The sequence below is a fragment of the Schistocerca piceifrons genome, chromosome 3 (genome assembly GCF_021461385.2).
Source record: "Schistocerca piceifrons isolate TAMUIC-IGC-003096 chromosome 3, iqSchPice1.1, whole genome shotgun sequence".
NCBI lineage: Eukaryota > Metazoa > Arthropoda > Insecta > Orthoptera > Acrididae > Schistocerca > Schistocerca piceifrons.
The window spans coordinates 456,507,926-456,532,460 of record NC_060140.1 but is presented as its reverse complement, the minus strand read 5'-3'; the positions used below and the strand labels follow the sequence as shown (position 1 = coordinate 456,532,460).

At 43.0% G+C, this 24,535-nt stretch overlaps 1 pseudogene; it reads left to right on the top strand.

The window, feature by feature from the left end:
- The first annotated feature begins 12,200 nt into the window (after nt 1-12,200).
- LOC124790241 lies at nt 12,201-12,318 on the top strand (annotated as a pseudogene).
- Nucleotides 12,319-24,535: the final 12,217 nt, after the last annotated feature.

Here is a 24,535-nt window from a genome sequence, read left to right as displayed (position 1 = left end):
CTTGCTCTTGACTGTCGCTAAACATTATGTTCATTTCGGCCTGGAATTTGTTTTGTGCTTCTCTTCATTGCCTTCGAACAACTGCTGGACTCTGCCGTTCAAGCAGAAGTATATATTCGCCAAACGCATCAGGTCATCCCGTCTGTTGTCGAATCGTTTCCGCCATTTCACCTAGCCGTGACCAGAGTCTCCGGAATACTCTGATGGCTACCTGATGTGCGGCTGACTTACTGCAGTTTTGGAATATACTGATATGAGGAAAGATATATTGCTTATATTCCAGTTCCTGTTCATGTGGACGAAGCCTTGTACATTGTCTAATTGGAGCCACGTGATGTAGATGTTCTGAAGCATACTGCGGCTCCACCAGTGTCACGTCGAAACATAAGTCCACATCCACTTGAAACTGAAAATATGTTTTTTACGAACGTCAGTGTATGGATAGAACGGAACTGAACTCATGGACGGAGGGGGCAGATATTTATACGAACATCGAATAGCCCAGAACGCTAGTCTTTATACAGTGACAGAATATTCTAGATATACAAACTTAATGGCATAAACGCATACACTTGAAAGTAACGATACTAGAAGCAAAAGAGTCTCAGTAAAGATAGGGTCGAAAATGCATACCTTAAGAGCTACAAGAAATTTTTCATCTTTGATACTGTGAAACAAATCTCTTCCACTGCAATTTCTTTGCTTTCCATATTTTGGGAACTGGTAGTATGGACCAAAATAAGAAAAGAATGCCAGGCTGACGTACAGATTTGCAATCTTGGTGCGTGGGATAATCACGAGAGAGCTCTTGTTGTCATGGCATTCATGAACAGAATTCCAGTGGCGTTTTCCAACAGGATAACGCTCGCCCACATACCGCTGTTGAAATCCAACATGATCTATAGAGCGCTGACATGTTGCCTTGGCCTGCTCGATCAGCAGAACCGTCTCCAATCGAGCACATATGGCACCATTAATTGTTCCTGGTTTGAGCTACCAAGTGGAACAGGTATGCAACTCCATCCCACAAAATGACATCCGGCACCTGTACAACACAATGCATAAACGTTTGCATGCCTGCGTTCAACGTTTTGGCGGTCACACAGGTTGATAATGTACCAGAATTTCGCATTTGCGATGGATGTCTCACTCTTACATTAACCTGTGATCTTACAATGCTAATCAGTTAATATGATACCTAGACAAACGTATTCCCGAAATTTCATTACTAAGCATTAATTACTTCTTGATGTTTCGATCTGCTTCCCGTCAGTGTGTCTAGTGATAACCCGTCTTTACCTATAGTTCACATCCATCGTTATGAGAACTTAGAACATCTTACTTAATTTCACACAGTCGAACGCTTTTTCTAGATCAACAAATCCATTGCGAGTGTCTCGTTTCCATTGCCAAGTGTAACCTCTGCAATGCATCACTAGTGCCTTTACTATTTCTAAAGCCAACTTATAAATTTTCTTTTACAGTATGTATATTATTCATTGAGATGGAAGGGTTGACACAGGAGAGGAATTCGTGGCGGGCCGCATCAAACAAGACGGAAGACTGATGACTCAAGGAAAGAAAGAAAAAAATGTTATTCATGTTGTCAGCCATTTTCCGGGGAACCTCATCATCCCTTACGTTATCAGTCCACCTAATTTTCAACCTTCTTCCGTAGCACCACATCACAAATTCTTCGATTCTTTTCTGTCTCGGTTTTCCCACTGCCCATGTTTCACTACCACACAATGTTGTGCTCGAAACGTACATTCTCAGAAATTTCTTTCACAGATCGAAGCCTATGTATGACACTAGTAAATCCTCTTGGCGAGGAATGCCCTTTTTGCCAGTGCTAGTCTGCTTTTGACGTCATCCTTGCTCCGCCAGTCATTGGTTATTTTGCTGCCTAGGTAGTAGAATTCATCTGCTTCGTGATCGTCTTCTCAATCTATTTCCTGTTCGCATTAGAGTGTTCATTTCATTCAGCACATCAAGTAATTCTTCTTCGCTTTCACTCAGGATACCAATGACGTCACCGAGTCGTATCACTGGTATCCTTTCACCTTGAAATTTAATCCCCTCCTAAACCTTACTTTTATTTCCGTCATTGCACCTTCGATGTACAGATTGAGCAGTAGGGGCGAAAGTCTACATACCTGTCTTACTCCCTTTTTAGTCCGCACAATTCGTTACTTCGTCCAGCCGTATTATTCGCTCTTGGCTGTTGCACATATTATCCGTCTCTCCCGATGTCTTACCCCTAATCTTCTACCCTTTACATTGTCGAACGCTTTTCCCAGGCCGACAAATCCTACGAACGTGTCGTTTATCAACCACAACGTCAGACTTGCCTCTCTGGTGCCTTTACCTTTTCTAAAGCCAAACTGATCGTCATCTAACACATCTTCAATTTTCTTTCTCCATTCTTGTATACAGGGTGGTCCATTGATACTGACCGGGCCAAATATCTCAGCAAATAAGCATCAAACGAAATCCTACAAAGAAGGAAACTCGTCTATTTTGAAGGGGGAAACCAGATGGCGCTATGGTTGGCTCGCTAGATGCCGCTGCCATAGGTCAAACGGATATCTATTGCGTTTTTTTAAAAATAAGAACCCCCTATTTTTATTACATATTCGTGTAGTACGTAAAAAATTATGAATGTTTTAGTTGGGCCACTTTTTTCGCTTTGTGATATATGGCGCTGTAATAGTCACAAACGTATAAGTACGTGGTATAACGTAACATTCCGCCAGTGCGGTCGGTATTTGCTTCGTGATACATTACCCGTGTTAAAATGGACCGTTTACCGGTTGCGGAAAAGGTCGATATCGTGTTGACGTATGTCTATTGTGATCAAAATGCCCAACGGGCGTATGCTATGTTTGCTGGTCGGTATCCTGGACGACATCATCCAAGTGTTCGGACCGTTCGCCGGATAGTTACGTTATTTAAGGAAACAGGAAGTGTTCAGCCACATGTGAAACGTCAACCATGACATGCAACAAATGATTATGCCCAAGTAGGTGTTTTAGCTGCTGTCGCGGCTAATCCGCACATCAGTAGCAGACAAATTGCGCGAGAATCGGGAATCTCAAAAATGTCGGTGTTGAGAATGCTAGATCAACATCGATTGCACCCGTACCATATTTCTATGCACCAGGAATTGCATGGCGACGACTTTGAACGTCGTGTACAGTTCTGCCACTGGGCACAAGAGAAATTACGGGACGATGACAGATTTTTTGCACGCGTTCTATTTAGCGACGAAGCGTCATTCACCAACAGCGGTAACGTAAACCGGCATAATATGCACTATTGGGCAACGGAAAATCAACGATGGCTGCGACAAGTGGAACATCAGCGAGCTTGGCGGGTTAATGTATGGTGCGGCATTGTGGGAGGATGGATAATTGGCCCCCATTTTATCGATGGCAATCTAAATGGTGCAATGTATGCTGATTTCCTAAGTAATGTTCTACCGATGTTACTACAAGATGTTCACTGCATGACAGAATGGCGATGTACTTCCAACATGATGGATGTCCGGCACACAGCTCGCGTGCGGTTGAAGCGGTATTGAATAGCATATATCATGACAGGTGGATTGGTCGTCGAAGCACCATACCATGACCCTCACGTTCATCGGATCTGACGTCCCCGGATTTCTTGCTGTGGGGAACGTTGAAGGATATTTGCTATCGTGATCCACCGACAACACCTGACAACATGCGTCAGCGCATTTTCAATGCATGTAATAACATTACGGAAGGCGAACTACTCGCTGCTGAGAGAAATGTCGTTGCACGTATTGCCAAATGCATTGAGGTTGACGGACATCATTTTGAGCATTTATTGCATTAATGTGGTATTTACAAGTAATCACGCTGTAACAGAATGCGTTCTCAGAAAAGATGAGTTCACAAAGGTACATGTGTCACATTGGAACAACCGAAAAAAAAAATGGTTCAAATGTCTCTGAGCACTATGGGACCTAACATCGGAGGTCATCAGTCCCCTATAACTTAGAACTATTTAAACCTAACTAACCTAAGGACATCACACACATCCATGCCCGAGGCAGGATTCGAACCTGTGACCGTAGCGGTCACGCGGTTCGAAACTGAAGCGCTTAGTACCGCACGGCCACTCCGGCCGGCTAACAACCGAAATAAAATGTTCAGACGTACCTACATTCTGTATTTTAATTTAAAAAAGCTACTTGTTACCAACTGTTCGTCTAAAATTGTGAGCCATATGTTTGTGACTATTACAGCGCCATCTATCACAAAACGAAAAAAGTGGTCCAAATAAACCATTTATATTTCATTACGTACTACACGAATTATGTAACAAAAAATGAGGGTTCCTATTTAAAAAAACGCAGTTGTTATCCGTCTGACCTGTGGCAGTGCCATCTAGCGGGTCAACCATAGCGCTATCTGGTTTCCCCCTTGCAGCTAGACAAGTTTCATTCTTTGTAGTTTTTTCGTTTGATGCTTATTTCGTGATATATTTGGCCCGGTCACGATCAATGGACCACCGTGTATGTTATTCTCGTATCAACATGGATGCATGAGCTCTTACGCTGATGGTGCGATAATGCTCGCGTTTGTCACCTCTTGCAGTTTTCGGAATTGCATGGATGATATTTTCCGGAAGTCAGATGGTATGTCGCCAGACTCATACATTCTACACTCCAACGTGACTAGTCATTTTGTTGCCACTTCCCCCAATGATTTTAGAAATTCTGATGGAATGTGATCTATTTCATCTTAAGTCCTCCAAAGCTGTTTTAAATTCTGATTCAAATACTGGAACCTCTATCTTCTCTAAATCGATTCCTGTTCCTTCCCCTGTCACGTAAGAAAAATCTTCCCCCTCACTGCGGTCTTCAATGTACTCTTCCTCACTATTCGCTCTCTGCTTTGCAGTTAACAGCGTTATTCCCTTTGCTCTCTTAATGTTATCACTCTTGCTTTTAATTTCACTGAAGGTTGTTTCGGCTTTGCTGTATGTCCTTCTCAAAATCATTTCTTTTCCGATTTTTCACATTTTTCATGCAGCCATTTCGTCTTAGCTTCCCTGCACTTTCTATTTATTTCATTCCTCATCGACTTGTATTTCTGTATTCCTGAATTTCCCTGAACTTTTTAGATCTTGCTTCTTTCGTAGATCAACTAAAGTGCCTTTTCTGGTACGCATGGTTTCCTCGTACTTATTTATTTTGTACCTATGTTTTTCTCTACAACTTATGTGATTGTCCTGTTTGGATTTGTCCATTCCCCTTCAACTGAACTGCCTAGCGAGCCATTCCTTAGCACAATATCCTTAGCATATCCCTTCATTCCTTAGTACTTCCGTATTCCAGTTTTTGCACATTGATTCTTCCTGTCTAGTCTCTTTAACTTCAGCCTACTCTTCCTCACTATTACACTGCGATCTGAGTCTATATCTTCTCCTCGGTACGCCTTAGAACCCAGCATCTGATTTCGGAATCTCTGCTCGACCATGATGTAATCTAATATTGCCAGCCTTTTCCAAGTGTCCTCCTCTTGTTGTGATTCTTGAACAGAGTATTCCATATTACTAGCCGAAATTTATTGCAGAACTCAAGTAGTCTTTCTCCTCCCCCACTCATGCGCAACCATTCCTTCTGCTCCTTCCCCACGACATCACTCCAGTCCACCATGACTATTAGATTTTCATCTCCCTTTATGTACTGAATTATCTGTTCATTATCCTTATATATTCTCTATCCCTTCATCTTGAGCTTGCGAGGTTAGCGTATGTATCTGAACTATCGTTGTCGGTGTTGGTTTGCTATCGTTTCTGATGAGAACAACCATTCTCTGAACTGTTCACAGTGACAGGGTCTGCGTCTTATCTTCCTATTCATAACGAATCTCCAATCATAGAAACTGAAAAGAAAAACATAAGTGCAAAGACGGTAACTGCAAAGAAACCGCGAGTAACAGAAGAAAAACTTCAGTTGATCGATGAAAGAAGGAAGTACAAAAATGTTCAGGGAAATACAGGAATACAGAACTACAAGTAACTGAGGAATGAAATAAATGAAAAGTGCAGGGAAGCTAAGACAAAATGACTGCATGAAAAATGTGAAGAAATCGAGACGATTGCGGAAGGACTGACTCAGCATATAGGAAAGGCAAAACAGCGTTCGGAGAATTCCACTGCTAAATGCACAGGAGATAGTAGATAGGTGGAAAGAGTACATTGAAGGCCACCATGGGGGTGGGGGGGGGGGGGGAGGAAGATATTCTTGATGTGATAGAAGAAGAAACAGGAATCGATTTGGAAGAGATAGGGTATCCAGTATTAGAATCAGAATTTAAAAGAGCTGTGACCGATTTGGGATCACTGGAGGCATGTTACAAAACGCCTTCAGTCACAACTTTCCGTATTTTATTAAGTACAAGATGCACTTCGGACCCTGTGGGTCCATCACCAGGTGTAATTTGCCTTAACGCATGATTTATTTTTTCCCTTGAATGAGGGGAAATGCATATTCCACATAATCCAATAAAAGCGTTCATAAATTTTTAGCTCCAGCATACACTCTTTTCTCCATCGTTTACATACATGTCACTTCATTCAAGAGGCACGTTTGAAGCTGTGAAATACATGATAAAATTAGGATTAAATAAGGCAGAAGGGGCAGAAAAAATTCCATCAGAATTTGCACACTGGGGAAAGTGACAACAAAACGAACATGTTGGTGTGCAGAATGTATGAGTCTGGCGACATACCATATGACTTCCGGAAAAATACAATCCGCGCAATTCCGAAGACTGCATGAGCTGACAATTGCGAGAATTATCGCATAACCAACTTAACAGCTCATGCATCCAAGTTGCTTACAAGAATAATTTACAGAAGAATGGAAAAGAAAATAGAGGATAGGCTAAATTACGATCAGTTTGGCTTGAGGAAAGGTAAAAACACCAGAGAGGCAATTCTGACGTTGCGGTTGATAATGGAAGCAAGACTAAACAAAAATCAAAACGCAATCATAGGATTTGTCGACCCGGAAAAAGATGTGGGAAATTCTGAGAAAAATATGGGTAAGCTATAAGGATAGACGAGTAATATACACTCCTGGAAATGGAAAAAAGAACACATTGACACCGGTGTGTCAGACCCACCATACTTGCTCCGGACACTGCGAGAGGGCTGTACAAGCAATGATCACACGCACGGCACAGCGGACACACCAGGAACCGCGGTGTTGGCCGTCGAATGGCGCTAGCTGCGCAGCATTTGTGCACCGCCGCCGTCAGTGTCAGCCAGTTTGCCGTGGCATACGGAGCTCCATCGCAGTCTTTAACACTGGTAGCATGCCGCGACAGCGTGGACGTGAACCGTATGTGCAGTTGACGGACTTTGAGCGAGGGCGCATAGTGGGCATGCGGGAGGCCGGGTGGACGTACCGCCGAGTTGCTCAACACGTGGGGCGTGAGGTCTCCACAGTACATCGATGTTGTCGCCAGTGGTCGGCGGAAGGTGCACGTGCCCGTCGACCTGGGACCGGACCGCAGCGACGCACGGATGCACGCCAAGACCGTACGATCCTACGCAGTGCCGTAGGGGACCGCACCGCCACTTCCCAGCAAATTAGGGACACTGTTGCTCCTGGGGTATCGGTGAGGACCATTCGCAATCGTCTCCATGAAGCTGGGCTACGGTCCCGCACACCGTTAGGCCGTCTTCCGCTCACGCCCCAACATCGTGCAGCCCGCCTCCAGTGGTGTCACGACAGGCGTGAATGGAGGGACGAATGGATGGAGACGTGTCGTCTTCAGCGATGAGAGTCGCTTCTGCCTTGGTGCCAATGATGGTCGTATGCGTGTTTGGCGCCGTGCAGGTGAGCGCCACAATCAGGACTGCATACGACCGAGGCACACAGGGCCAACACCCGGCATCATGGTGTGGGGAGCGATCTCCTACACTGGCCGTACACCACTGGTGATCGTCGAGGGGACACTGAATAGTGCACGGTACATCCAAACCGTCATCGAACCCATCGTTCTACCATTCCTAGACTGGCAAGGGAACTTGCTGTTCCAACAGGACAATGCACGTCCGCATGTATCCCGTGCCACCCAACGTGCTCTAGAAGGTGTAAGTGAACTACCCTGGCCAGCAAGATCTCCGGATCTGTCCCCCATTGAGCATGTTTGGGACTGGATGAAGCGTCGTCTCACGCGGTCTGCACGTCCAGCACGAACGCTGGTCCAACTGAGGCGCCAGGTGGAAATGGCATGGCAAGCCGTTCCACAGGACTACATCCAACATCTCTACGATCGTCTCCATGGGAGAATAGCAGCCTGCATTGCTGCGAAAGGTGGATATACACTGTACTAGTGCCGACATTGTGCATTCTCTGTTGCCTGTGTCTATGTGCCTGTGGTTCTGTCAGTGTGATCATGTGATGTATCTGACCCCAGGAATGTGTCAATAAAGTTTCCCCTTCCTGGGACAATGAATTCACGGTGTTCTTATTTCAATTTCCAGGAGTGTACAATATGTATAACAGCCAAAAGGGAATAATAAGACTGATTGACCAAGAACGAACTGCTCAGATTAAGAAGGGTGTAAGACAGGGATGTACTCTTTCGACCCTGCTGTTCAATCCGTACATCGAAGAAGCAGTAACGGAAATGAAAGAAAGATTCAGGATGAAAGGTTATCAGTGATACGACTCGCTGACGACATTGCTATCCTGTGTGAAAGTAAAGATGAATTACGTCATCGTCTGAATGGAATGAATGCTTTCATGAGTGCAGAATATGGACTGAGAGTAAATCGAAGAAAGACGAAAGTAATGAGAAGCAGCATGAATGAGAACAGTGAGAAAATTAATATCAGTATTGATGATCATGAAGTAGATGAAGTTAAGGAATTCTGCTTCCCAGACATCAAAATAACGAATGACGGACGGAGCAAGGTGGACATCAAATCACACTAGTGCTGGCAAAAAGGGCATTCCTGGCCCAGAGAAGTCTACTAGTATCACACATAGGCCTTCATTTGAGGAAGCACAGTATTGTATCGTAGTGAAACACGGACTGTGGGAAAACCGGAAAAGAAAAGTATCGAAGCTTTTGAGATGTGGTGCAACAAACGAACGTTGGAAGTTAGGTGGACTGATAAGGTAAGGAATGAGGAGGTGCTGCGCAGAAGACTAAAAAAACAAAAAAACAAAAAAAAAACAAAAAAAAGAAAAGCGCTAGAGGTATTTATGAGCTACATAGTTTTGAATTTTTTTCCTTGATTCAACAACCTTCTGACATCGAGTCCGTTCGCCACGGATGTCTCTCTGTTGCTAGCCTCTTCATCTCAGAGAAGAACTTATACCCAACGTTCTTATGTTCTTGAATGTGCTTTAATTTCTGTCCTCCCTTCAGCACCCACTAATACCATGGACGTTATTTCCTGATGTCTCAACACTCGTCCCAGCATCCTGTCCTTTCTTCTTGTCAGTGTTTTCCAATATGATCCCTTCTTCGCCGATTCTTCGGAGGATCTCCTCAATACTTATCAGTCCACCTAATTTTCACATCCTTCTGTAGCACCACATCTCGATTCTATTCTTTTCCGATTTTTCCGCAGTCCATAATTCACGGTACTCCAAACATACATTCTCAGATATTTCTTCTTCAGATTAAGCCAGATTCTCGATACTGGAAAATTTATCCTGGACAGAAATGCCCTCTTTGCCTCTGCTGATCTGCTTTCTATGTTTTCCTTGCTTTGGAAATCTACCGTATTATACAGACACCATCGGCTTAGGAGAAAATGTTATTCATCACTTAACGAAGGAACAAAAAAACAAACGAGCACAGAAATCAAGGATAATTAGTTCACTTTCAGGAAAGATATTTTGAGAAGTGCAATTCTAGGCAGCTATGCAAGAAAGAAGAGCAAGACAGGAAAGACAGTGCAAGATGAAGTTATACAAATGCTAAGCTTCGCAGCGGACAGAACCCTTCCGTATGAAAGGATGGAGTACTTCTACTGACAGAAAGATCCTGCTTAGCGCTGAATTACGGTTGAGGATAAAAATGAATAGAAAATGAGAATAAATAAATCGAATGCAAAAGGCCCAACAAAAATAGCCTGCTTAGCATCACGACTACGAAAATACAATAGAAGAAATACTTAAGGTGGTTATAGTATCGGAAACCGAATGAGAAGGCTGGCCTAGGTGAGGAAAGAAAAGTTTTCTTCAACTGAAGATAGCTACAGCAGTCAAAACATTGACAGAAAAGCAGTAAAAAAACTGTTGAAAACAAGACATTTTTAACACAGCAGTGTAGGGAGGTCAATGTGGAAAATGGCAAAACAGAAAAAGGAGAAACTGAAGGTGGTGGGAAAGGGATGATGCACAATGTTATAGGAAAGAAAATTGGTAAATTACGTAATAAAGATCTATTTCATAATGCACCCTGTTAGAGGAAAGAAAATAGGTAAAGTACGAAATAAAGATCTGTTCCACAAAATAAACGAAGAAAGAAGTCAGTGGCTAATAACGGAAGAGAGGATAGATATGTTAAGTATTTGTAAGACTGTTCAGGTCAAATTAATTCGACGATGGACATAGCAGTTGTTTCAAATGTGTTGTACAAATAAAAGACTGTAAAGATCTTTGTATGTGTCAGAAGCTATTAGGGGCAACAGGCGCTACAGGAAAATGGAAAACCAATTATTGTCAAATGCAAAAACGACGGTTAATGTAACAACACTCTAAATAATGATTTAAAAAATAAGAATGGTATTGATCGTGGGCTGAGCTTTTAGTTCGTCTCTGTTGTGCAGCTATCTCATTCTATTCGTGGCAGCCACGGCGTCACACGCCGACAGTTAAGCTGATTTCCTCTGCCGAGGAGTGACGTAAAGTCAGATTACCTGTAATGCTATTAACCGCTCGGCTGTGACCACTGCCGCAACCAACTACACTGAAGAGGAATGAGCTCTGAAAATGGTCATGGCTGCAGGAAAACATTGACAGTCTGCCATTTTCCTTGAGTGGACCTCATAAAAACTACTCAATCTGAAAAGTTGAGCTCACGAAAAAAATAATCAGTCTATAGAAAGCTCGTCAATACAAAACTGGTCTTAGATGTCACTAATTCGTGCGCGGAGATGCGTGTTTGACCTTCAGTAGGGACGAGCAATTACAGTTTTTACACCACAGTTATTCTCTTCAGGATTTTTTACAAACAAAAATTTTATATTTGTACGGAGAGGGCTGTGTACAAGTCGACAAAATCTTTATCAAGCTTGATCTGCAGGAGACCAGTTTGGCCTTTCTGGATATGGTCGACACCGATTTGTTTCCATATGAGGCATGGACGGACATCCTTGTGCAATAGAACCACATGCCCGAGTCTTCAGTCTATCTAGCTGTTGTAGGTAAATTCATGTGAACTTCGAAGCACCCGTAGTATTTCATTTCCTATCGTATCCAGAAAACTCTTGTAAATTTCTATTTCTGGAGAACCAACTTCCACAAATCTATCGGCGACTTAAGATCCGAGGCGGTAGATTTCATATTTTCTCCTGTACCACTAACTGACTGAGAGGTAGCCCTCAGTTGACGACCGAGAGCAGCGGCATTTGCGTATTTTCGTCAGTGCTAATAGACAAACAACACTGCGTGAAATAATTGCAGAAATCTATGTGGGGCATACGACGAACGAATTCAGTAGGACAGTGCCGCGTAATTTGACGTTAATGGTCAGGCAGCTGACAACCGACGCGAGTGCCTTTCCTTTGCTAACAGCACAACATCGCCTGCAGCGCCACTCCTGCGCTCGTGACCATATTGATTGGATCTTTTTTTGAGGCATCAATCTTCTGACTTGTTTGATGCTGCTCGCCAGGAATTCCTGTCATGTGCCAACCTTTGTGTCTCTGAGTAGCACTTACAACTCATCTACTCAATTATTTGCTAATACAGTGGAAGCCCTTTCCTTATTTCTTAACAGATGTCCTATCATCCTTCTTCGTGTCAGTGTTCTCCACATATTCCCTTCCTCGACAATTCTGAGGGGCAGCTCCCCATTCTTTACATTATCGGTCTACCTAAATTTTAGTAATCTTCTGTAGCACCACGTCTCAAATGCTTCTACTCTCTTCTGTTCCGATTTTCCCAAATTCCATGTCTTACTACTGTGGGCAACGGCCTTGCCACAGTGGATACATCGGTTCCCGTCAGATCTCTGAAGTTAAGCGCTGTCGGGCGTGTCCGGCACTTGGATGGGTGACCATCCGGGCCGACATGCGCTGTTGCCATTTTTCGGGGTGCACTCACCCTCGTGATGCCAATTGAGGAGCTACTGACCGAATAGTACCGGCTCCGATCAAAGAAAACCATCATGACGACCGGGAGAGCGGTGTGCTGACCACACGCCCCTCCTATCCGCACTCTCAGCTGAGGATGACACTGTGGTCGGATGGTTCCCATGAGCCACTTGTGGCCTGAAGACGGAGTGCATGTCTTACTACTGCACAATGCTGTGTTCCAAATGTCAAACTCAGAAATTCCTTCCTTAATTTAAGACCTATGTTTCATACTAGCAGGCCATAAATGCATTTTTTGCCTATGCTAGTCTGGTTTTTATGGCCTCCTTACTGTGTCCGTCATGGGTTATTTTGCTGCCGAGGTAGCAGAACTCCTTAACTTCATCTAATTCGTGATCACCCTTAGACCGTGGTGACCTCCGGTTGGACACTAAACGATTGGAAAACCGTGGGCTGGTCAGAGTTAGTAGGAGTTGCTGGTAGGGCTCGAGTGTGACGCAGACCCCATGAACCCATGGACTCAAATTGTCAACAAGGCACTGTACAGGCTGGTGGTTGCTTCATAATGATGTGGCCTGTGTTTACAAGGAATGGACTGGTACCTCTGGTCCATATGAACCGATCATTGACTGTAAATGGTTATGTTCGGCTACTTGGAGACCATTTGCAGCCATTCATGGACTTCATGTTCCCCATCAACGATGGAATTTTTATGGATGACATGTCACGGGGCCGCAGTTGTTCGCGATTGGTCTGAAGAACATTCTGGGCTATTCAAGCGAATGATTTGGCCTCCCCGATGACCCACCATGAATCCCATCCAACATTTGTGGGATATAGTCGAGAGATTAGTTCAGGCACAAAATCCTGCACCGGCAATACTTTCGCAATTGTGGACGGTTATAGAGGAAACATGGCTCAATATTTCTGTAGGAAACTTCCAACGACATGTTGAGACCATGCCACGTCGCGTTGCTGCAATACGCTGGGCACAAGGAGATCTGACCCGATATTAGGTGGTATCCCATGATTTTTTGTCATTTCAGTGTACGTAAAGTTATTTAGTAATGTCAAAAATGGGTTTTTTGATGCCTATCGTGAGTACTTGGCGAGGCACAACTCAAGACGTATGAAGTACGGAGTGAGGTACACACATTCCACGCCAACATGAGTAACATTTATGGGGTTATGGAGCTCTACGCAGCATTCAGAATATGATGTTAGTTCCTTTGCAGGAGGCACTCTCGAAAGTGTGTATCTGCAGGACTTGAGCAGTGAAATCACTGCGCCGGCCGGGGTGGCCCAGCGATTCTAGGCGCTACAGTCTGAAACTGCGCGACCGCTACGGTCGCAGGTTCGAATCCTGCCTTGGGCATGGATGTGTGTGACGTCCTTAGGTTAGTTAGGTTTAAGTAGTTCTAAGTTCTAGGGGACTGATGACCTCAGAAGTTAAGCCCCATAGTTCTCAGAGCCATTTGAACCATTTTTTGAAATCACTGCGATGGTTATGAGTTACGTGATTTGTGTTACTCGAAGCTCAACAATATTTTTCCAGAAATATCATGTTGCTTTGTACCCAACTATAAGCAATGACTGAATCGCTCCATACAGAAGTCTTTAGAAAGTCATAGTAGCTTGGTAGAGGCAGCCTTGTACCTCTAAATGATGGCACTAGTTTTGGTTGTTGCATAATAAATATTTATGACAGCCAGTCTTGCCAAATAGAATGCGAGATGAAATGTGACAATGTCACTGTTTTTCAACTGAAAGTCGGAGAGCTACGAGGCTCATTGTGTTACAATATCATTAAAACATGGTACTAATCCTACTTGGAGAACTGTGAGCCGTTATAGTGTGTGGAACGTCTTTCCGGAACAAGCAGAAGAGCGCTTGAGAATTAGCATCACGATTCAATATCTACTTTCAATAAATAATCTAAAATAGCTTCGGCGTAAAGCCTGTCTGATCGGCAAATCTATGACTATCTGATCTCTCTGTTGAGATGCAAAAGACGAACAAGAACCGTATACAGATGTTGTGTTTAGTTGTTATGAACACATGCAAGTTAGGAGGTTACTGACATTGAATATTTCCGCCCATTTTTTTCTACTATGTTTTCATAGAATAAGACGAAAGACTGCAGAATCCGATACATAAGACTACCCTAATACGAAGATACTTTGAGAGTCCTATTAAGCTGTGGTGGGATGTTCTGCTTCAGTGGCTGCATACGTAGGTGTTGTGATGCTGCAAGGTCTCTAATAGAAGCACTCAATCCTGTACATTATTTTTGATTAGGCTCAAACTGTGTAAAAATCCACACTATACGTCGTCCAGTCACATTAATGATGTCACCTATCAAACGCCTGAAAAACCACATTTTGCTTCGTGGACTGCTGCGACACGTACAGTTAGAGAGTCAGTGAGGATTCGGGAGGTACCGTCAGGGATGTGGAACCATGCCGACTCCAGTGCAGTGGCAAGCCGCGCTAGGTTTCTCGGCTGAGGATCCATGGCGCGAACAACACGATCGAGGTGGCCCTACAGATTCTCGATTGGGTTACATCCGGAGAATTTGGTGCCCAGGGGAATAAGTAAACCCATTCTAATTCTCTTTGAACCATGCACGCACACTGCGAACTGTGTGACTCGTTGCATCGTCCTGCTGGTAGATGTAGCGGCCCTTTTTCTGTTTTCGCTTTTTCCTCTAATAGGTGAAAGTTTGATTTTATTTTTTACACATTGACTGTCGTTGAAGGGTTTTACTTTTATTTAATATTGTCCCGGCTAAGTATCAGTTTGATTACTTTTAAAACCCGATGTTAAATGTGGGCCAATACACGTATAGTCTTCCCAACTCTGAGAGAAAAAATCTTTAGTAGCTTTACTACCAATGTTTACAGACGACGATACTTTAACCTTTCGTTCAATTGTTTTAGTTACGAATCGCTAGTTTGTTCTTGGCGTAGATCACGTAACCTTAACGTTTATTAATCTAATTTAAATTAATGTTCAAGACTTGTATTATGTTTCAAATTAACAACTTCAGTTTATTGACAAGAATGATTAATAAATAGGTTCACTCATACGATCTCATTCAAAGAGGTTCTTTGACTAGATGTCTAAGTACGATTCCCGCTAGCATCAGAGATGTTAGATAATATCCTGTCACTTTCGGTAAATAAGTTATTTCTATTTAATATCCGCAAACTGTCATTAACTATGATCACTAGTCGCGTGAAGTTAAAGTTTCCCACTATCACAATTCAAAGTCCGAATCCGGTTAAAATTCTCAATTCAGTAAAGCGTTTAAATATTCACACGAATTGACATTAAAGCCAAAGAGATTACTATTTACCTTCCCGTTTACGTAATCTGATAAATGTCCAAATTAAAGTATTGAATTGACAATCCTCAAACACAATCTCGTCACGATCTATTCTTGATCCCAGTTTAATAAAGTCCCAATTGATGTGCTCTAAAGCTGTACGTCCTAAATAACTCCCGAACTAGAACAGACTAGAGACTGGAGTATCGTAATTACAACGTATGGCTATTTATACTTTAATAAACACTATCTTTGTAGTCCCAGACCTACGTTCTATGACTATAATATTGATTTTCTTACGTATTGGAATAACTAATATTTTAATATTTTCTACTGTTTTTCCCCCTTCCCATGTTTTAAAATTTATAATTAAATTTTCCTTTTCTTTTCTTTTGCTTTCTATACTAGATATTTCCCTCTATTTGCTTTTTTAAAATTTATTTTTCGTAATTACTACTTGTGGAGGGACTTGGGTCATTTTGTGAATTGATATTTTAAGCAGATGGGAGCTAATTTGGGAGATATTATTGTTTTTTCAACACCGAGAGGCGCTGTAGGTGTTACATAGACGCCATCATGCCAAGGCAAAACAAACTGCATGTAGATGTACACATGGTCCTCAAAAATAGAAACATACTTTTGTCGATCCATTGTGCCTTCCAGAATGGTGAGATCACCAAAGGAACGCCACCACAGCAACATTCCCCAGATCATAACGCTCCCTCCTCCAGCCTGGACACTTCCAAGGATGATTGCAGGGTGTTTGCTTTTCGACTTTTCACGTCATACACCCGGTGGTTATCTGTGCGATGGAGCATGGTTGCTGTACTGGCGTGCAAATTCCAGCCCTCGTCGACGATGAACAGCAGTAAGCATGGGTGCCAGAAACAGGAGCCTGCTGCGGAGACCCATACGCAGCAACGTTCCTGAATTGCCGTTGACGAGACACTGTTAGCAGCCCCTCGGTTGATCTGCGCGTTCAGTTGCTCAACGGTTGCACATCTGCCCGCCTGTACATATAACCTCAGCCGCTGTTCACCCCCGTCATCTATGACTCGTGGTTCACCACAGTTGCATCAGCGCTGGCTTTCGATGGCGCCAGTTTGTCAGGCATGATGTACTGTAACCATGGCGACACAAGAACAGATTACAAACTGAGTCGTTTCGGAAATACTTCCACCTTTGGCTCGAACTCCAATGGTTGTTCCCTTTTAGACGTCAGATAAATCGCTCTGTTTACGCATTACGACAACGACTGCGCTGTTTTTCCCGGACACGCTTTAGATACCCAGCACTGCTAGTGCTGCCACGCGCCTTGTGCACATTGACGTTGAATGCAGGTGGTTGTCACATTAAACGTGTCGTTAACAGCCAGAATCCGTGCTCTCGTATTGCTTTATGAGCCTGGTATAGGTGTTGTATCCCCAGCAGCATTAGTATGATGGCTGAGCTTTTATGTACCTTGTACACTTGTGGGTAGCTTCAGGAAATCATCCATTGCAGTTTGGCTATTGTTACTGAACCATTCTTGAGATGTGTGATTGTGAAATGGCCGTGCTTGGCAACTACCTGGCTAAGGACAACGCTCTTAATGCGATAATAACGTGAGTTCAAGTATACATGCCGACGTCGCAAACTGAAGGTGAAGGTATAGAGAAAGTATATGAGGATATTGAAAGGGTAATACACTACGTAAAGGCAGATGAAAATCTAATAGTCACAAAGGACTGAAATGCAGTTATAGGGGAAGGAGTAGAAGAAAACGTTATAGGAGAGTATGGGATTGGGACACGCAATGAGAGGGGAGAATGACTAATTGAGTTCTGTAATATGTTTCTGCTGGTAATAGCGAAGACTCTGTTCAAGAATCACAAGAGGAGGAGGTATACTTGTAAAACACCGGATGATACGGAAAAATTTCAGCTAGATTGCATCATGATCAGGCAGAAACTCCGAAATCAAATACTGGAGTGTAAGCCGTACCCAGGAGCAGATATAGACTCAGATCACAATCCAGTAACGATGAAGAGTGGTTGAAGTTAAAGAGATTAGTCAGGAACAATCAATACGCAAAGGAGCGGGAAACGGAAGTACTAAGGGATGACAAATACGCTTGAAGATCTCTAAGGCTATAGATACAGCAATAAGGAACAGCTCAGTAGGCAGTGCAGTTGAAGAGGAATGGACATCTCTAAAAAGAACAATCACAGTAATTGTGAAGAAAAACATACACTATGTGATCAAAAGTATCCGGACACCTGGCTGAAAATGACTTACAAGTTCGTGGCGCCCACCATCGGTAATGGTGGAATTCACTTAGGTGTTGGCCCATCCTTAGCCTTGATGACAGCTTCCACTCTCGCAGGCATACGTTCAGTCAGGTGCTGGAAAGTTTCTTGGGGAATGGCAGCCCATTCTTCACGGTGAGCTGAAGAGAGATGTCGATTTCGGTCGGTGCGGCCTGGCACGAAGTCGGCGTCCCAAAAAATTCCTAAAGGTGTTCCATAGGATTCAAGTCACCACCCAGTGCAGGCCAGTCCATTACAAGGTAGTTATTGACGTGTAACCACTCCGCCACAGGCCGTGCATTATGAACAGGTGCTCGATCGTGTTGAAAAATGAAATCGCCATCCTCGAATTGCTCTTCAACAGTGGGAAGCAAGAGGATGCTTAAAACATCAATGTAGGCCCGTGCTGTGATAGTGCCACGCAAAACAACAAGGGCTGCAAGTACCTTCCATGAAAAACACGACCATACCATAACACCACCACCTCCGAACTTTACTGTTGGCACTACACATGCTGGCAGATGACGTTCACTGGGCATTCGCTATATCCACTTCCTGCCATCGGATCGCCACATTGTTTACCGTGATTCATCACTCAAAAATGGTTCAAATGGCTCTGAGCACTATGAGACTTAACTTCTGAGGTCATCAGTCCCCTAGAACTTAGAACTACTTAAACCTAACTAACCTAAGAACATCACACACACCCATGCCTGAGGCAGGATTCGAACCTGCGACCGTAGCGGTCGCGCGGTTCCAGACTGTAGCGCCTATAACGGCTCGGCCAATCCGGCCGACGATTCATCACTCCACACCATGTTTTTCCACTTTTCAATCGTCCAATGTTTACGCTTCTTACACCAAGCGAGGCGTCGTTTGGCATTTACCGGCATGGTGTGTGGCTTATGAGCAGCCGCTCGACCATGAAATCCAAGTTTTCTCACGTCCTGCTTGCAGTGGATCCTGATGCTGTTTGGAATTCCTGTGTGATCTGGATAGATGTCTTCCTATTACACATTACGACTCTCTTCGACTGTCGGCGGTCTCTGTCAGTCAAGAGACGAGATCGGCCTGTGTGCTTTTGTGCTGTATGTGTCCCTTCTCGTTTCCACTTCACTACCACATCAGAAACAGCGGATCTAGGGATGTTAGGAGTGTGGAAACCTCGCGTACGGACGCATGACCATGTGACACCCAATCACCCGACCACGTTTGAAGTCATGAGTTCTGCGGAGCGCCCCACTCTGCTCTCTCAAGATGTCTAATGACTACTGAGGTCACTGACATGGAATATCTGGCAGTAGGTGGCCGCAAAATGCACCTAATATAAAAAACGTATGTTTTTGGGGGTGTCCGGATACCTTTTTTCAAATAGTGTAGGTACAAAGGGGGTAGCTACGAAGAAAGCATAAGTGACAGAAGAAATACTTCAGTTGATGGATGAAAGAAGGAAGTACATAAATGTTCAGGGAAATTCGGGAATACAGAAATACGTGCAGGGAAGCTAAGACGAAATGTCTGCATGAAAAACGTGAAGAAATCGAAAAAGAAATGTTTGTGGGAAGGACTGACTCAGAATATAGGAAGGTCAGAATAGCCTTCAGTGAAATTAAAAGCAAAGGTGGTAACATTAAGAGTGCAACGAGAATGTTAAACACAGAGGAGAGGGCGGATGGATGGAAAGCGTACATTGCAGGCCTTTATGAGGGGAAGATTTGTCTGATGTGACAGAAGAAGAAAAAAAATGGTTCAAATGACTTTGAGCACTTCTGTGGTCATCAGTCCCCTAGAACTTAGAACTACTTAAACCTAACTAACCTGAGGACATAACACACATCCATATCCGAGGCAGGATTCGAACCTGCGACCGTAGCGGTCGCACGGTTCCAGACTGTAGCGCCTAGAACCGCTCGGCCAGCCCGGCCGGCGACAGAAGAAGAAACAGGAGCCGATATAGAGGAGATACGGTAACCAGTATTAAAATCAGAATTTAAGAAAGCTTTAGAAGGCAGAAGGGATGAATAACATTCCATCAGAATTTATGAAATAAGTGTGGGAAGTGCAACAAAACGACTATTCACGTTGGTGTGTAGAATGTGTGAACCTGGTGACATACCCTCTGACTTCCGGAAAATATCATCCACACAATTCCGAAGATTGTAAGAGCTGACAAGTGTGAGAATTATCGTACCATCAGCTTAACAGCTCATTCATACCAGCTGCTGACCAGAATGATATACAGAAGAATGGAAAAGAAAATTAGATGACGATCAGTTCGGCTTTAGGAAAGGTAAAGGCACCAGAGAGACTATTCTGACGTTGTGGTTGATAATGGAAGCAAGACTAAAGAAAAATCAACACACGTTCATAGAATCTGTCGACTTGGAAAAAGCGTTAGAATATGTCAAATAGACCAAGATGTTCGAAATTCTGAGAAAAATAGGGGTAAGCTGTAGGGAGAGGCGGATAATATACGGTATATACAAGAGTCAAGAGGGAATAATAGGAGTTAACGACGAAGAACAGATTTCCCGGATTAAAGAGGGTGTAACACTAGGATGTAGTCTCGCTCAATCTATACACTGAAGAAGCAATGATGAAAATAAAATAAAAACTCAGGAGTGGAATTAAAATTCAAGATGAAAGGATGTCAATGATACGATTCCTTGACGATATTGCTATTTTGAGTTAGAGTGAAGAAGAGTTATATGATCTGCTGGATGAAATGAACACTCTAATGAGTAGAGGAAATAGGCTAAGAGTGAATCGAAGAAAGGCAAAAATAGTGAGAAGTAACTGAAATGAGAACAACGAGAAACTTAACATCAGGATTGATAGTCACGAAGTAGATGAAGTTAAGGAATTCCACTAGCTAGGCACCAAAATAGCCAATGACAGACGGAGCAAGGGGAAATAAAAAGCAGACGAGTACTGGCAAAAAGTGCATTCTTGGTGAAGAGAAGTCTGCTAGTATCAAAGATTTGCCTTAAGTTGAGGAAGAAATTTCTGAGAATGTACTTCCAGAGCACAGAATTGTATGGTAGTGAAACATGGACTGTGAGAATACCGGAACAGAAGAGAATCTAAGCATTTAGGTTGTGGTGCTACAGACGAATGTTGAAAATTAGATAGACTATTTGGGAAACACTGACAAGCAGAAGGGACAAGGAGATAGGACATCTGTTAAGACCTCAGGCCGCTCGTAGTAACCGCGAGGTCTTGGGCGCCTTGCCACGGTTCGCGCGTCTTGTCCCGTCGGAACTTCGAGTCCTCCCTCGGGCATGGGTGTGTGTGTTGTCCTTAGCGTAAGTTAGTTTACGTTAGATTAAGTAGTGTGTAAGCCTAGGGATCGATGCCCTCAGCAGTTTGGTCCCATAGGAACTTACCACATATTTACAAAACATCAGGGAATGACTTCTATAGTACTAGGGGAGCTGTAGAGGGCAAAAACTGTACAGGAAGGCAGTGACTGGAATACATCGGGCAAATAATTGAAGACGTAGGTTGCAAGTGCTACTCTGAGATGAAGTCGTTGGCAAAGGAATTGAGGAATTCGTGGCGGGCCTCATCAAAGCAGTCAGAAGACGGATAACTCAGAAAAAAGATGAAAAATACATGAGGCACAGGTCTGGCAGTGTTGGATATTGACGCTACTTCTCTCATGTGGCGTCCATTACATTGTTCCATGGGGACTGTATAAGTTTACATGGTCTTGGCATAAATTAACTTTCAGTGTCTTTGTTCGATGTACACAAACATGTGATACTCACACACATTTGCAATTATAGATCGTCTGAAGAGTCACGATCTTTGCCAAAAGTGGGAACAAATCTCGCTGGTTGCAAAGAGTGGTAATGCGGAGATCTGATGAGAATATTTATACCTGCTGTTCCAAATCTTCAGCGTCAAATACATACAGACTGTTGATGACCTAAATCATTTTGAGGTGAGGAGCCAATGCCCTGAAATAAATAATACGAGCCGTAGGAGCTCGTGAATGGCCACTGCGTGACTGTAAACTACTTACGTCTGGTAATACACAACTACCATCTGCGTCTACGTTGGTAGTGTTATGTTAAAAAGCAATAAAAAATCGCTAGTTACTGTTCTACGATCGAGCATATCACTGTCTACATTTAACCAGTTATTGTCGACCATTAAGAAATAGTCGTTACAGGCATTTGCTGACATGCATGTACTGTTTAGTTCAACACGATGTTGTAGCCGAATAGTCATACGAGTGAACCGAGGGAATTCGAAACAAGTGTCATCCAGTTAGGAAGAAATTTCGTGCCATGCATGGAAAGTTATGAAAAACCGGTTCTTTTAGGAGACCGAATGTAGACCGAGGATTCCTCGTTGTTGGATTAGAATGAGAGGTCCTGTCCCTTGACCAGCGCTATTGCCGGATGTCGCTGCTGTGCATTCTTTCCTGTTGGTTTGCTTGAAGGCTATAATATATGAAACTCCACCAGGAACTGGAGAGAAAGTAACTGATAGGGTTCCAACTACTTGTGTCATTGTATAGCAGTCAGTAGGGTATTTTTAAGAGTGAGTCATGCTTTATGCACCATTATAACGCTTTACTTGAAACTAGCGGTCGTAATTTTGAACATCTGCTGTGAGTTATTAAAAGGTATAAGTTGTGAACGTAAATATTCATTTCCTACCATTAGTCCTTTATCTCAAAACACTCAGTCTAGGACTCTCCGTATAATTTGGACTGTCAAGTTGTGGGACAATCTGTGTAGTGAAGGACTTGGTATTACATTTCACAACGTCCTGCAGAATTTATGACTGTGTATAGATAATATTGGTTTCACTCTATTTTGGTTGTCTGATGCAGTAACAGGGTATGAATATTTTTGAATATACTACTCTTTGTTGCAAAACTGTATTTATTAATAACAATTACGCGTTTCACCCTTGTAAGTCATCATCAGATTATCTGGAATAAAGAGAACAGAAAATTATTATGACAAAACAGAAAATAGAATGAGACATCCAGCCATGCATGCAAGGGACAGTAATATATGCACATACTAAAATAAGAACGTGGTAGGATAAGCTTCGTCCGTAAATTGCCGCTGTAGGGCATTAAAGAAGAATAAGAAGCGTCAGGATATAGCATTCAGTACTCAATTGTCTTATCAAATACGTAAGAGATGTAAACTGGAAGTAATAGTAGAATATAAAATTAACCAAGATTAATAATGAGTGGTAGGAGAAATGCTATTCTACAATAGATAAAAGACTAGACGAATTAAGTACCTTACGTGTAGTAAAGCAGGTTCAGCAGGTTCGTGACAGCATAGAGCCACGCGTGTGAATACCAAGGAAATGGGCTCGATGGCGCAAAGATTCAAACGTAACAGAGTACAGTAATTACATTGCTAAAGGCCAACAATTTAAAAATTGTTAAAATATATACGATACCACATTAAAAATGGAACAAATAACATTTCATTTACAAAACTGTAAAGAAGTAACGGAAACTTGATAACAACTCTTAAACACACACGGGAAACGTATAGTCCAAGAGGAATCTGTGGGCATCCAAGAATGCTCATAGTAGGAAGATAAGCATAAATTCAGCAACGTTAGTAAACATCCGTAAATGGGAGTCTTATGACTTGGCCGAAGGAACAACCTGTGTGCCGGCCGCAGTGGCCGAGCGGTTAAAGGCGCTACAGTCTGGTACCGCACAACCGCTACGGTCGCAGGTTCGAATCCTGCCTCGGGCATGGATGTGTGTGATGTCCTTAGGTTAGTTAGGTTTAAGTAGTTCTAAGTTCTAGGGGACTTATGACCACAGCAGTTGAGTCCCATAGTGCTCAGAGCCATTTGAACCATTTGAACAACCTGTGTGACGTATGTCTCACAAATGCCGTAGGGGCTTGGACTATTACATTACAGCATTAACACCGTCTACGGTTTAACATGATTGAGTACGCTCCTTAGCTCAGTTTTTATAGATTGACGACGTAAGATTTATTACGATATGATAACAATGTACTGTTCATGGTTTTATCATCTGATGAATACTGTGAGTATCTTTATGAACCATGACTGACGAGTGAAAATCGTTGTATAAATAAAGTGTGTTTGCAGCAGCTCAGGGTGATAGTTCGACATTTTTCATGTCTCTTTCTATTTACTGCTTTGTTCCATTGTCCCCCAGATAATCTGATGATGCCTTACAAGTACTGAGTAGTTGTTACTAACAAATACAGTTTTGTAACAGAGACTGTTTTAATCAAAAGAAGAGGCTGTGTGTAGTGTTCAGTTAGAAGTAACCCTGACAATTGATTGCTGACTCTGGTATCCTACAAGTTCACACAGTGAGGCATATTGACCCTTGTTTGTCCGTCGCTGTGACGAGATTCTACTTGCCTATATAGGAAGTATGACAAGAAACAAAAGGAGTTTCTCGCAGTGCTAATGAGTTATTGACGTACAATACTATCTCGTGACTATTTTTCGACGAGGATTGTGGCTTTGCGAAAGTAGTTTATCTGGAAATGATTTTGACACCACCTGTATATAGACGACGTGTACTGGCTTAGACTGAAGTAGAGCAGAGAGTAAAAGA